Source organism: Pseudopodoces humilis, chromosome 3 (genome assembly GCF_049639895.1).
Source record: "Pseudopodoces humilis isolate 2021_Gansu_Grassland_sample_001 chromosome 3, ASM4963989v1, whole genome shotgun sequence".
Classification (NCBI taxonomy): Eukaryota; Metazoa; Chordata; class Aves; order Passeriformes; family Paridae; genus Pseudopodoces; species Pseudopodoces humilis.
The window spans coordinates 101,451,139-101,465,949 of NC_142202.1; the positions used below are offsets into that span (position 1 = coordinate 101,451,139).

At 38.1% G+C, this 14,811-nt stretch overlaps 1 long non-coding RNA gene across 1 annotated transcript; it reads right to left on the minus strand.

The window, feature by feature from the left end:
* Nucleotides 1-4,012: 4,012 nt before the first annotated feature.
* Nucleotides 4,013-12,892, minus strand: LOC148184713 (uncharacterized). The gene is made up of 4 exons (XR_015772234.1): nt 12,215-12,892; nt 9,034-9,154; nt 5,039-5,112; nt 4,013-4,426 (listed from the first exon to the last, which is right to left on the minus strand). It is a non-coding gene; the product is annotated as an uncharacterized LOC148184713 (long non-coding RNA).
* Between the last annotated feature and the right edge of the window lie 1,919 nt (nt 12,893-14,811).

The following is a 14,811-nucleotide window of genomic DNA, read 5'->3' on the forward strand; positions in this document are numbered from 1 at the left end:
TTTTTTTTCCTATCCCCAATTTTTTTTTTTTTTTATCAGAAGCATAACAATGTTTCCTCCACTGGGAAAAAATATCATTTACAATGATTGCTAGACAGAGCTTTGTTTTGTACCTCACCGTATTTTATTTTGGTAAAGTTGTCATGTCCAGTGCATAGCCAAACCCACAAATCTAGCCTGACCCGTCATTGAGGTTAATCAGATGCACTTAGATAAGGAGGACTGGAAATCTTTGAAACCCTGTGATAGAATATGGCAAAGATAGGGTTGCTGTCTCTATTTTAGGTCTGAACAAAGGCCATATCAGGCTGTCAAAACAAAGAAAAATGGGTAAGTAAGACACTGTGTAGCAGCCAAAACTAAATGAGCAAATCAGCATCTTGGGCTACTTAAAACTGTTCTTTTCAGGGGTGGAATTATTTTCTACCTGCAGTACACAGAGAAATCCTCAGAACAGCTCTCTGGGACACTGCTGACTCCTTAGGCTGGTAGCAAAATGTGCACATGGGTTTCAGTGACTGCTTTCACACAGGCAAGCTGCCCATCACAGGGGGCAGAGGATGGCTGGCTGGCTCCACAGAACAACCTTATTCATGGGTTCCCTGGACTGCAAATAAAAATATCAGTAAAAAGCTTACACAGAAATCCCTTTACTCCACCTGATTCTCCTGTAAGTGGTTTTACATCTTATTTTGAAATGGAGAAGGTTAGAAACGGGTACATAACAAAGTTGTTTTTTCTTCCAATCTTTAGTCATAACAATGGACAGATTACTGACCTTTAACTTTGAGTGTGCTATTTTCTTAATGCTCAGCTGGTTTTTTTTTCTGTTCCCATGTTCTATTAAACAGCTACTATATAAAGAAATTATTTCAGAAGAAGAGAAAGTAATGACTTTGAAAGGCACCCTTCAAAACTGTTTCACTCCCACTGAATTCAGAAAGCATTTTTGTCCCAGAAGATCTGAACAGCGCTGTAGGCTGATGCAATTTGTTTTAAAGTTACTGAGTATCCAAAACAGTTCCTTGTCAAGAAGAGAGGGATTTACTCTCCTGTCTCTCTTTGCTCTGCTCACACAATAGAACCCTTTTCTCTTCACCTTTGATCCAACCTTTTGGGAGACTTTTTTTTTTCCTTCTTTTCTGCTGTGTGATTTATCTGACACCTCCCTCTGTGCTCTCCTCACACCACATACAAATCCAATACTGACAAGCCAGCACAGTTTAAATTATTCACGCTCCAGTGTACGTGAGCTGCAGAGCAACAATCAGCCGAGCAATCATTCCTTTCATTACTGTCTTCTGAACTTATTGACAAAAAATTGCAAGAAGACAAGAATTCTGTGTTGCTAACAAAAGCTTAAGTCTGAGTAAAATAATTTCCATATAAGCAAACAAACCGAAAAACCTTAGCAAGAATTGTAATAAATGGATGAACACATAAACAGACAAAAATTTAATATTAAAAGACTGCATAGCAATTACTCAGAGGTATTTTGCCTACCTAATATGATACCATAATCACAAGAAAATCAAAATCTCTTTTGTTTTCTAACAAGTTTCAAGATCATCCAGCAAGATCATTTAATTGACTTCTGGTATACCTGTCTGTGTTTGGGGTTTTTTTTCTGGAAAGCCATTGGCAAGGAAAACTCTGCTAATTGCTTCATGGTTACAGCTTGAAGTTAAAAGTATTGCAGACAATCATAAACAGTTATATGACACTAATTCCCCTAGTAATTTTAAAAGCTGGAGTTTAGTCCTTTTACAAGAAATGTACAGTTTTAGAAGCTTCTCTCTGTGTTTCAGGATTACAAGGAAGTGGCAGTTGCTGATTGTCCTACCTTCAAAGTGTAAAATCACACACTGAGATCCTTGCAGGGCTCTTCTTCAATCTTATCTCTGACAGAGTGTTCAGCCCAGACAGACAGCAAAGGATAGTGTACTCCTAATGATTCCTTCTCCCTTTTCTAACCCAGCATTAGATCACTGTCAGGTCTCCTGCACAGCCTTTCAGAAGTAGAAGGGATCAAACTCATAAAAATGTATACAAAGTATTTTAAAGTAACAAGTTATTCAAATATTACCATACAACATTTTCAGAATATAGGGATTCAGTTAGTGTGAAATTATACTGCTTTCAAGAACTTCCATTGACTGTTATTTCAGGAATCAGGAGGGAAGGATGGGTGACCAGGAGGTTATTTTCAAGCAGTTTGACATGCTGTCTTTAAGAAAACAAAGATATTGACCATATGATTGCCTTTCATGTGAACAGAGCAAGATTTGTAAATGTTTCTATCCAGGTTTAGATTCCCTGCTAAATTCCATGCCAGGTAGAATGGCAGAAGTCTAATCTGAGTACTGCCCAAGTTTTCCCTGAAGACCAGATATCAAGTACCAGCCACAGGCGTGAATAGTCTTTTATATATGGACAGAGGGAAGCATGAATCACATTTTCTGGAGTCTGAGAGCACAAGCTAAGCTGCTGCACTGCCAAAGGGTTTATATTTTCCCAATAGATCTGAGCACTTCTGACTGAGGCACTGTTTGGCAACAGAAGGATATAGTTCTGATCCATATGTGTGTAGTTAACAAATATGTCACTGGATTCTCTTGCTTGGACACAGATCAGTTCTCCCAGGAATGCCCCTCATGAGAATAGAGTTTGCTTCAAAAGAATCAGGTCACATACTAGAAGCTGTCTGGTCTTGAAAGCATGGAGCACCTCTTAATGTGGAAAAACTGCTTCTCTGCTGCAAAGAGCAAAGTTAGTTCCTTTCAACTTAGCTCTGTACTGCTGCCTGGGAAGCATAAGTTATTTCCAGCTGTGATAGATGCCAGCAGTAGCTATTCTAAGTTGGTTCTGATATATTTCCCTGGGCCTAATTCTTTCCATTTCAGGCAAAGTAGGTGTTCTAAACCATCTGGTGAGAGAATCTGATAATGATGGTTTAAATTCTTCTCTTAGGCACCCACAAATTATAGTACAATTATCATAAAGTATTTATTGGCTGTGTTACCATCCACATTGCTCTGACCTCTCTCCAAGTTGACCATATCTGAAGAGCATTATTCCTTTGTAAACAAATGAGAGACAGTGAATCAATGGTGCTGCACTTGGGATGTGTCTGACCCATATTTCACTGTGACTGTTATCATCATGAATACCTTTTGGTTCTGCTAAACAGAGAGTAGAATGCACATTTTCTAGAACCACTCAGGAAAGCATGGGAAATCATCCTTCTATCTTGCTTGGCTGAGAGATCTGTCAGTAGCCATGAGACCCATTTAGAAGATGCAATATCCCAGAAAACTGGATTATATTGCATAAGGGAAATAAGTGGAAACTAAGAAGATTCAGCACTATTTCCTTAATCTGGTCACAATTTCTTTACATAGCTATCTGTGGAAAAGGAGTGTAAGATTGCTTTGGAAATTATTGTGTAGATGCTTGAGTCACTCCCTGACAGAAACAGCACACATGTAATATAATCTCAGGATATTCTGCAAAGGAGAGAGAGGTAGGATGAATGTGTTGAGATGCCAAGCAAGACATCTAAAAATGAAGTCCAAATAGTCATGTAAACTGTTTCTAATCTTTGCATTGCAAGAATTTACAAGATTACTGAGACCTTGTTAGATTGAGGCAGGTCCAGGGTTCACTTCCCCCTATTCATTTTAGACAACATTTTAGCTCTCCTCCTGTCTGTTTTAAAAATTGTCTTAAAAACTATTTTCAGAGATAACTAGGCTGGAGATTCTGTTTCCCATAGGTGGAAAAAGAGACAACGCATAAATATTCCCACCTGTTAGAAACTTGAAGTGCATAGGGCTCTCTGCCTTTCACAGACATCCCTCAAAGGCATGCAAAAATTCAGTATTGTCCTGCAAATTTATCTGAAAATTATCTGATTTATCTGATGTAATTTACATTTATATTTACAGGTGAGGTGAGCAAAACCTAAGAGTCTTATGTATCTTCCTTAAAGAGAAACAATTTTCACTCAAAGTCCCTTATAGCATTTTTGTTTTATTTCCATAGCTACTTATTAATATAGGTCCTTATTAATATGTGATATTAAAATTAATTTAAGCAATGCAATTTTTTTTCTATAGATATAAATACACAAGATCTGCTAGTAAAACAGTGGAGTACTATCCTAAACTGAATGGGTGGCAATGCTGTAAGCCATCTATGCTAGCAGATGTAGACTGGATCCTGTCTGAATCAAGCTTCCTTTGACTTCCATGGGCTTGTTACTGGGAAAACCTGGTTGTTGTACACAGACACACCCCTGAGAACCTGATGATTATTGATGAAAAGAAGGGGAAAAGAGGAAGGACTAAGATGACAACATACAGAATTCCTATGCCTGAAATCAATCTAAATAGTCAAAAAACTCAGCTCCAAAATGCCATTGTCACTAGAAAAAAAAAAAAAAAAAGAAAAAATTAGTCAGCTTATCTTCTGAAAGTGACAGAAGTGAAAAAGTGCAACAGAGTAAATATCAAACACACCCCACAGAAAAAAATGTTCTATTCCAAAGCTCTGTTGCGTGAAACAGTGGGTAATGCGGGATTTCTTAGCAGAACAAATTGTTTTAGTATAAACACAATTGAGCAGGTGGGTCAAATTACTATATTGGGCAGCTGAAGTACAGAAGACAATCTAATCTTAACTCTAGAAGAACAAACATGCCAATATGTTGAGTCAGCAGTGCTCTGGACTTGTGCTTGAATAGCAAGTTAAAACACATGGCAGAAATCTAGTCAATTTTGTTGGTACAAATCTTTACTAATATTTTAAGTCATGAAAAAATCAAAATTACCTATGAAACACTTTCTTTCTTATTGGAAATATTATTTTTTTTTTCTTATTTGTATAGCCTAGACACTGTGTTCTAAGAGCCCAAGAGCCATATTTTCAATTTTTCATTTTATGGTAACCTATTAATTTAATAATGGAAACTGAGATTCTGACACAGTCAGAAAAACACTGAATGATGAACAGCTCTACACAGAGACCTGTAACTTACAGCTTTGGCACCAAGAGAGCTCCCCTGGACATCAGCAGAACCATATTGGTGTACAGCCACAGAACAGTTTGACACTGCAGATTTAAGTGCAAAAATCACTGCAATAATTTTATAAGACAACGGGAACAGGGAAGGTAAAAAGTTTTAACTATTTCTGCAATACTAAAAAATATAACACCAAGTCCTCCTCTTTTGTCCCCAGCTGTCACAACTGGGTTATATCTCCATTCTGTGAAAGCCTCTTAGCCCCCTCCCCATCAATCTGGATGCATTTCAGCTGGGAACTTTGCTGAAGTCCTCTGCTAAACCCCGGTACTACACCTGGGAAATAATTTCAAGAGCGTTAGTCTGCCAAAGTGAAAAAAAAGCAGGGTAGGAATTATTGCAACAATCAAATAAGGAGCACAATCAACTGAGTTCTTGTGCCTACAGAAGAGGAATATTTCTGCAGTTCTACCCTGGCTAAGATCTGCAGATGATGCTATTGTAGCTCATATGGCTAATGAGCCTCCCATCATCTGTGCAGCAAAGCAAAGAGGAAACCAAACTACCATGTGGAGATGGTGAAGGAGGGAGAAAGGATGGGGCTGCCTCTTATGGAAAGGGAAAATGTTGATTCTGCTGAGCCATTACTGTCATTATTTGCTTCTGCTCTCCCATCTGGGAAGAACAGAAAAGCTCAGTCTGCATGTGAAATTTTCACTAATAGCTGAAGTCAAGGCTAAAAGCTTGTAGTAAGAGGTCAGCAGTTTTTTGAGGGACCTGAAACTGAAGAGCACCTTTGGAAACAAGTAAAACAGGAGTTGATAAGATGAGAGAGATCCTAAAAATGTAACAGAATAATGAAGGTGGGACAGACTTTAGGACTGAAGAGCTAAATTTTAGATTTGAGAAGTAATTATTTTAGATTTGGAGGGTTAAAGAAGCATTGAGAAGTCAGAAATCTTGTTCAGAAAAAAGAGGAAAAGAAAGTGTTCAGGGAAGTGAGGAAAGATCCTGTTTGTGTCTAAGAGCCCTTAAAATAATTCATTATATAAAATAACTCTCCCACAGTTCGGAATTTCTTCCTATGAGGACCTAGATGTGAGGAGAAAATAGAGTATCCCCAGAATCTTTCCTACCACTAATATTCTACACAGACAAATTGACCAGTCTGATAATCTCCATGCATTTAACACAGATGATAGAAGGTTCAGCCAGGGGCCTGGATGATATTTGGAGGACAAGAGCAAAACTATGTTTTCATTACTCTGATATTCTGGTTCTTCTCTTCTGGTTTGGGGGGACTGTGAGGGGCAGGGAGGGGAAGATTTTTAAAACAAAATAAAACAAACACATTATATTTCATGTCCTGAAGAAATAGAAGTATAGAAAGAAAAAAAAAAAAGGATTATTTTCATTGCTTTCAAATATTAGTATACAAAAACATGGGAATAGTGAAACAGCCAAATCAATTTGAAATGCTTGGCTGCAAAAGTTATTTTCAAGCTGGATATACAAGAACCCAATCCCTAATCTCCTGACAAACTCTTTCCTGACATGGGCAAGAATATGCTTTCATCAATATAGAAAGCTTTCACTGAAATAGTTGAAAGAAAGACCTGGATCCAAGCAATAAAGGAAAATTGTAATGTGTACATTCAGTGCAGTCTTAGATGGGCTCCCACAAGTGCTCATGTGTATTCACATAAAAGCTGGATATTTTTATAACTATCTGTATGCTCAAATGAAGCTGCCTTTACACCTAGTTCACTGCCCAGATGGGATGAAATTATACAGCTTTTTCAGTAGAACTAAGTCTATCTACAACCCAGGATAGTGCAATCCAGTTCTGGTCCCAAAGTAAATGTGTTAGAAGTGCAGGAATATGCCTACAGGCTAGTAAGCCACCTGAGAGACAGAATGCATTAACACTCTGCCCAGTCATGTCATGTCAGTGCATGCAGATTTATCTAAATGGTATCAGTGCCAGGTTTGTCCCACGCCCCAGTGCTGGGGAACTGACCTATGACTATCAGCACTTAACACTCAGAACAAACTCATAGGATTTTTCTTATCTAACTTGGGCACCTAAAAAATTGTTTTGGTCAGTGGTAATTCCCAAGGATGATTCAACACACATATTTAGAAGCCTAAGGTAATTAGTCTGAACTGTAACAGCTAATGCTTAGCTATCTAAATTAGATTAAACTCAGTACGTAACTGCAAATATCTTTTGAATATAAAACAGTTTCTTGCCCTTATAATAGCTATACTTGCATCTGAAAAGCCAGTGCTTTTTCTTTCTGAAGGAATAATCACTTAGTAGTATATAATCACTCAGTACGTATTGCAATAAATTTTTAATGGGGGTGAATGAATTTATAGGAAAAAAGGAGAGCTTTAGAAGTATCCCATAGTACACACATAATACTATTTTCTAGAGTCATTCTCTTCAGGGTGAGAATCTGACTCAGGTCAGATAGTGCTTAGCCTCTCTAAGGAAGGCTGCCAAGATACCATGGTGTCAATTAAGGTGATTTTTACTGAGCATATTCTTTGGGAACAGCAGTTCATTCCCTCAAAACTGAAGTCAGGCTGGATAATCATTTTATTGCTCCATCAGATTGAAAGAACAATCTGTTAGGAATGGCCAAAGATATCTTTAAATTGGTGATCTACCAGTAAAATTGCAGTGAAAAGTCATTATGCAAATGGAGAGTAGAAATTTTTAACTACAGGCTTTGAAAATTAAGAACTGTGTGAGGAAAAGTTGTACGTCTGTGGATGCCTAATAGTCTGAAACAGGGAATATCTGGCTTCTATAAGGCTGTCTGTCTACTTTTCAGGTGTCCTCAAAATTCAGCTCATGTTGCTGAAATCAGCTAAAAGAGGGTTCCACAGGGTAAAATAAGGACAGGCATTACTGAAAATACACATTAACCTATACTGATTGATCCCATCTGTTTAGGAGAAAAATGTTCTTCTGGTTTTGCATCCTTCACAGGAAAATATTGGCTTTGATTCCCCATCTTCTCTTGTATAAATAGTGTGTTCACGTAACATTCCAAATGTAACTATTTATAATGGTGACATGAATTAGGTAGAGAAATGTCAATGGCTGTTGCTTGTAACCAAAATGGAAAATTGCGTATCAAGTCCCTGTGACAAGCAATATCACAAATGGCACCTCCAGAAAAAAAGAGAGGATGTACTGAAGTAACTTTTTAGAGCTGTGCAGGGTAGATTAGACATGAAGTTCCCCTTAACATTAACAGAAATTACATGCTTTAGCTACCATAAATGCTGTTCCTGATTTCAATGTTATAAAGCAAAAGCCATTGATTTTCCACTAAAACATAAAGCTCCACAGTCAAAGAAGTAGATGCAGAATGTATTCCTATGTTGTCAACAGTCACAGATTGCGAGCACCAAAACAGTCACAGCTAAAGAGAAAGGAAAAACTAGCTTTTTCAAGCATGGCTGTAACACCTTTTACTCACAGTTTACTATCATTTACAATTTAGTTAGTGATGTAACTAAATTCTCAGCCTTCAAGTAACATCTAAGTCCTCATCAAGCCTTTTCAGTTCTTTAGATATAGATACAGAGTTAAACTGCAGAAACTAATCATATATCTGATAAATTAAAAAGGCTTTTTCATGAATAAGCAGCCTCTCAAATGTGAAGCCTGTTGGTTGAAAACAACTTAAAACATGCAGTACAGGTAGAAATCACTTTTAAAGGCCCTATTGCATAAGATGTATAATCTTACATTTCCCTTTTCAAATGCAATTTGTAATCGTTTTCATCATAGAGATAACTGAAGATGTAACAAAATTATCTATGCATTTAATTTTCTAAAAACTCCTGACTTCAACAATGTTATCCACAATTTTTATTGACAGGAATTTGAGCAAAATCTGCTTTCTCTGGGGAAGGTAGGAAGTCTGCCAGTGATACCTATGAACATGGATCAAGGTCTGCCACTTTAGCTCTGTGGCATTTACACTCACAGTCATTTTCCTTTCTTCACTGGCAGTTTCTTGGGTTTGTGGACAGTTTTGGAAGGCAGCTTTGGCTCCTGAAGATTAACTGTGCCGCTGTGACTGACAGCTTCATTGATAACCTTGTAACCTAAAGTGAGAGAATGATGGGTGTGGCACAGTGGCATGATATGCTCTCAGCACCCTGTATTGATGCTTCTGCTGAAAAAGTGTACAAGTATATTTTTTGGTGCTATTGTTAGGTGGTGTCATTGTTTAGTTATTATCTCTTCTTTTGTTCTGTAAAAAGAGTAACTGCAACATGTGCCCCAGGTAAATAAGCATTTAAACAAAGAATAATTACGAATAAATTGCAGTATCTTGTGGGAACTGACAATGGTCAAATAAGAGATTTTAAGCTTCAGGCATTAACTTCAGCCACTGTGAAACCAAGTCACACAATTTTCTCAGACCAGCCTGAGAATTATGGCCTGGAAAATCATAAAGGAGGAATCAAAACAGTCCTGGGAGAAGGAAAACAACCTTTGCAGGTGTTGTTTGGATCCTTGTTGTTTACTTGCAAGAAACAGTCAAGGGATGGTGCTCCCAATTGTCCAATGATGGTGATGTGTTGTTTTAATGACCAGTGAGAGTTTTACCTCTCAGACCTTCTCAGACCTATCTATAAAAGAAGATCTGGAATAATAAAACTTGCTCTCTTTTGCAACCCAGCTAGAGAGTCTGTGTTGTGCTTTTCTATTCCTAATATAGCACAACAGTGTCTCACCAAAAACACTATTTTTTATGTTTTGGCTATTAGTTTTCTTTATTTGATGATTAATTTACCAGCTTACAACTGTGACACGTGTGGAGTCAGATGTAGACTCAAGGATCTATAGTTGATTCTTATCACTAATTTTGTGCTTTTAAACATAATCAGGCTCATAATATTACAAAGATGTCATGTAAGTTGTTCCAATATGCTTGTTTCTGGATTTATAAGCAAAACTATAAGAGTTAAAATTGCTCAGTGTATGCCTCTGAAATGTGCAAACCAAAATCAGGATGGCTCTGAATAGGCTCTTCCTGATGTACAACATGGCAACAACAGACAAAAAAATCTAAAAAGGCTGTTATTGTTACTCATATTTAACAATAATTAACGAGAGTGGTGAGGCACTGGCACAGGTTGCCCAGAGAAGCTGTAGATGCCCCATTCCTGAAAGTGTTCAAGGCCAAGCTGGATGGAGCCCTGAGTATCCTAGTCAAGTGGAACTGTCCCACAGCAAGGAGATTGGAATGAGATGATCATTAAGGTTCTTTTCGACCCAAACCATTCTATGACTCTATGATTAACTAAATAAAAATTTCTTCATTCCATTATTTTTTGTGGTTTTCCAATAATTCAGGTATGAGTCTTGCCTCAGCTGGAAATGAGTCTGCAAAAAATACATTTATAATAAATTTACCACAAATTATAGAGATGTTCTTGTTTAGTGATGATTATATGTTAATAACAATCACTTTTTAATTCAAAACTTTCCATTCACAGATGATATCATCTAGTCTTGCTGCTTATAAGTTAATACTGTCATAACATAATAAACATGAGTAAAAGGAATAAATTCATCTTCCTAATTGTCCTTGCAATATTTTTTAGCACTGTCCTCTTTGACATGTCAGGAAAGAAATCCATAGGTTACTTAGGAAATAAGACATTCCATTTCATCTTCACTCCTAATAAAATTCCCATTACACAGGTCTAAGTAATTTCCTGGCCATACTTTGTCTAGCTTGGTTCAATTAAATCATAATTTTGCACATTTTTAAAATCTGGGTTAAAGATGCTGTTACTCCAACATAATAAATTGCCATTGTTTAGATAACATAACACCAGCAATTCAGTTCTAGTACCACAGTGTCTAATAATAAAGCCCTAGACTTCCCATGTAAGTCAAAAATTTGCCAATTTCATACTTGATTTTCCACCTCCTCTACACCACAGTTTTCATGTATCTTGTACATGTTTATAATTTTTTCAGAATTATTTTTGATCAAACCATTAAGAATCACAGTCTTTAAAAAGTTCCTTGATACAAATGTTATAACCCTGAAGTCAGATTCCAATGTTTTGGAGTTTGTCTTTCTTTGCATCAGTGGCTTCCTGCAATTTCCATGTTATTAAAAATTTGAAATCTTTCTTGTGTAGCTGTAAAGAACTTTGGTTCTGACAACACTCTGTACCAGTGGACAGGCAGCATTCCTGAAAATACATGTCCTAGGAGCTCCTATGTGGAAACACATCGAGAACTGAGCTAGGCATCCTTGAGCTTTCCACTCTGCCCTCCTCTGCTAGAAATCCTGGCAGAGAAACTAAACAATAATGAGCCCAGGTTTTAAGCTAAAAGTACAGTTACACTGCCAAAGAACTTAGTTCCCCTAGCTCTCAGAAGCCCATTCACTTAATTGTCTTGGAGTCTCTTATGGAGTGAGCCAACTAGTGCTTCCTGAGATGAATCTTAGGTGTGCCTCAGAGAATAATTCAGCCCAGGGCCATTTGATTGGCAATTTGAGTACCTTTTTTACTATTTTAGTGACTTTTGGACCTTCAAATTGTTGTAAACGCCTTTTGCCTCCCCAGAAATTGCATCAGCTGATCTTAATTTCAAAGTATATATATACATATATATATATTAAAGCTCTCAGAATTTCAGACATTCTGGAATAGATAAAATATATAAGCTAATAATTGTTTCTCAAGCACCAACAGATACAACATATGGCACAAAGCAGACTTCTGCCTTCATTGTTAACTTTGACTGCAGCAATGTTTTGGACACAGTCACAGCATCTGTGGTCCCACTTTTGACCAGCATATCCTTGTACACAAACTAAAGAGAGTTGGACTGGATGGATAACCTATGAGCTGGGTTGAACACTGACTGAACACAGGGCTCAAAGTGTCATGATCGTCAGGAATAAGTCTAACTTGCAACTGATTACTAATGGGACCCCCTAAGGGCAGTGTCTAGGGATAATACTGTTTAAAAACTTCATGCATGACCCAGTTTGCAGAGGGCAAAAAACTGATGTGGAAAGCGATCAATACACTGGCAGGAAAAATGCTGTTCAGACAGATTGGCTGCACATGGCAAAAACTGACTGCCAGTAACCCCATGATCTCAGCAAAGGCAAATGCAGAGTACTGTACCTGTGATGAAGTAAACCCATGGAAGAGAACTGGTCAGGAAAGTGGTTGAGTTCTGCAGCAAAGTGGGTCTTGCCAAAGAGGATAAAATAGAATCAAGTTCCCTTTCAGCAAAGCCAAACTGTGCAGAGGACTGTGTTAGCAGAGGTGAAACCAGCAGGCTGGGGTTCATTCTTCCCTCCTATTCACACTTATGGGATGACATTTGGATACTATGACCAGTTATACCCCAATACAATAAAGAAAAAATATAGGAGTCCTATGGAGGTCCTTTAAAATGATCAGGGGACTTGAGTATATAACAAAAAGAACACAGAACCATAGAATAGCTTGAGTAGGAAAAGATTTTAACAATTATTTAGTTGCAATCCCCCTGCCATTGGTTAGGACACCTTCTAAGCAGGTTGCTCAAAGCCCCATCCAACCTGGCCTTGAACACATTCAGGGCTGGGATATTCACCAGCTCTCTAGGCAACATGTTCCAATGACTCATAACCCTCACAGTCAATAATGTCTTCCTAAAATCTAATCAAGCCTATCCCTTTTATCTTAGAGCCATTCCCCCTTGTTCTGCTGTTGCAGTAGATAGCACTGCCAGCAGACTCCAATGCCCCACAGACTCTGACTCCAGCAGCAGCCCCTGAGAGGAAGGGAAGAGAGGAAAGGAAGGGAGGAACTCTCTGCTCTCTACCTTTACAAGACCAAGACTGCTAGCTAACCTACTCTTTTATAACACCCATCTCATTGGACACAGCTGTGACCCATTAAGGGCAAGGCTGTTCCTCCTCGTTGGTAATTAGTACAGCTGTAATTCATCAGGGATGAGGCTGCTTGCAATATATTCTCCTACATTCTGCCACTACAGTCACTTGTAAAAAGTCTCTCCCCAATTCTCCTGTAATGTTCTTTATTACTGAAGTCTGCTCTAAGGCCATCCTGGAATCTTCTCTTCTTCAAACTGAATAGCCCCAATTATCTCAGCCTGTCTTCATAGAAGATGTGCTCTAACCTTCTCCTTTACCTATTCCAACAGGTACGTGTCCTTCCTATTTTGGAGGCTCCAGAGCTGGATGCAGTGCTCCAGGTGGAGTATCACAAGAGCAGAACAGAAGGTGAGAATCATCTTCTTGCCCTGCTGACTGCATGGCTTTGGATGCAGCTCAGGGTAAGGTTGGCTTTCTGGTCTGGCAGCACACATTGCTTGGTTATGAACTCCTCATCCACCAACAGACTCAAGACCTTTTCCTCAGGACTGCTCTCAATCCATTCTTAGCCCAGACTACACTTGTGCTTGGATTGCCCTGAGGCAGGTTCAGGACCTTGCACTTGGCATTGTTGGACTTCATAAGCCATCAGAGGCCCACTTCTCAAGCCTGTCCAGGTCCCACTGGGTGGCATTTCTTCCCTCCAGTCCATTGATGGCACAGCTTGGTGTCAGCAGCAAACTTGCTGAGGGTGCCCTTGATCCCTTTGTCTATATCACAAACTAAGTGCTGGCCAGTTACATCTCCCAGCAACAAAGGAGTCAAGGCTTTGTGGGATTACCAGGAAGACACCACAGTCTGTGGGATTGATGAAGCAAAAAGTGAGGGATCTCACACAATCATAACAGAGTTGGCAAATGAAAAATTTAGGAAATGATAGGCCATTGCAGTCATTAGTGAAGATGACATGAGAAGGAAACTAGAACATTTTGCAATCAGTATATTAGCTTGCATTTTCTTACAGAATAAATACAATAAACTGCTTTGAAAAATACCCTTATTAAAGCCATGTTTCAAAGTCAGACTATAGGGCTTGTAGAGGAGCAAAAATAATATCTGAGTTAGAATTATGATAGTATTTATATATTGGAATTAATCTGTATTTTAATTATTTTTATTCTTATTGAGATGTTGGGAAGGTTTAAATATTTATTTTGTGGAGTAGAAACAAGACCCAAACAGGCTCCCTAGGTGCTTCCAATTTAGGTTATATGATATCGAAAATTAGCCTCTAGGGTGGATCAATGGACACAGTCAGACATCCAGGCTCTCCAAAAGGCACATGATGAAAGAGACATTCTGCAAACAGCACAAAACATACCCATGGCACTCAGTGGCCATGAGTGAAGTGTTTATGGCAGATAGAAACAGGAGAACCTTAGCTGGACTTCCTTTCTGGCTGAAGATATTTCATGTCATGACTTACTGCTTTTGAAACAGAATTTCTAAGGGTGATGGGCCACTTCTCATGAAATACTCAAGTGTTAGTAGTATAGTGCTCTCTTGGGAATAAGATATCTTGGGCTATCATGTATTTTTTATCTAATACTACCTCTAGTGCATTTTGTGGATGCTCAAGATGAAGTCTTCAGGATTGCTTTTTGTTTTTCCTTTTAAATAAATCCTAGAATAATTTAAAATTAAGTTAAATAAAGTTAGAAATAAATTTTATATGTCCTATTTTAAGTACCTTTCTTCAGGAAAATTTTTATTTGCAATAGAAGAAGGAGTCACTGGGATTATTGTGCACTTTGAAACGGAAAATATTTTAGCTATTGCCTGAAGGACGCAATTTCTTCAAACAAAAACAAAAAAATAAGCAAAATTCAAACTTTC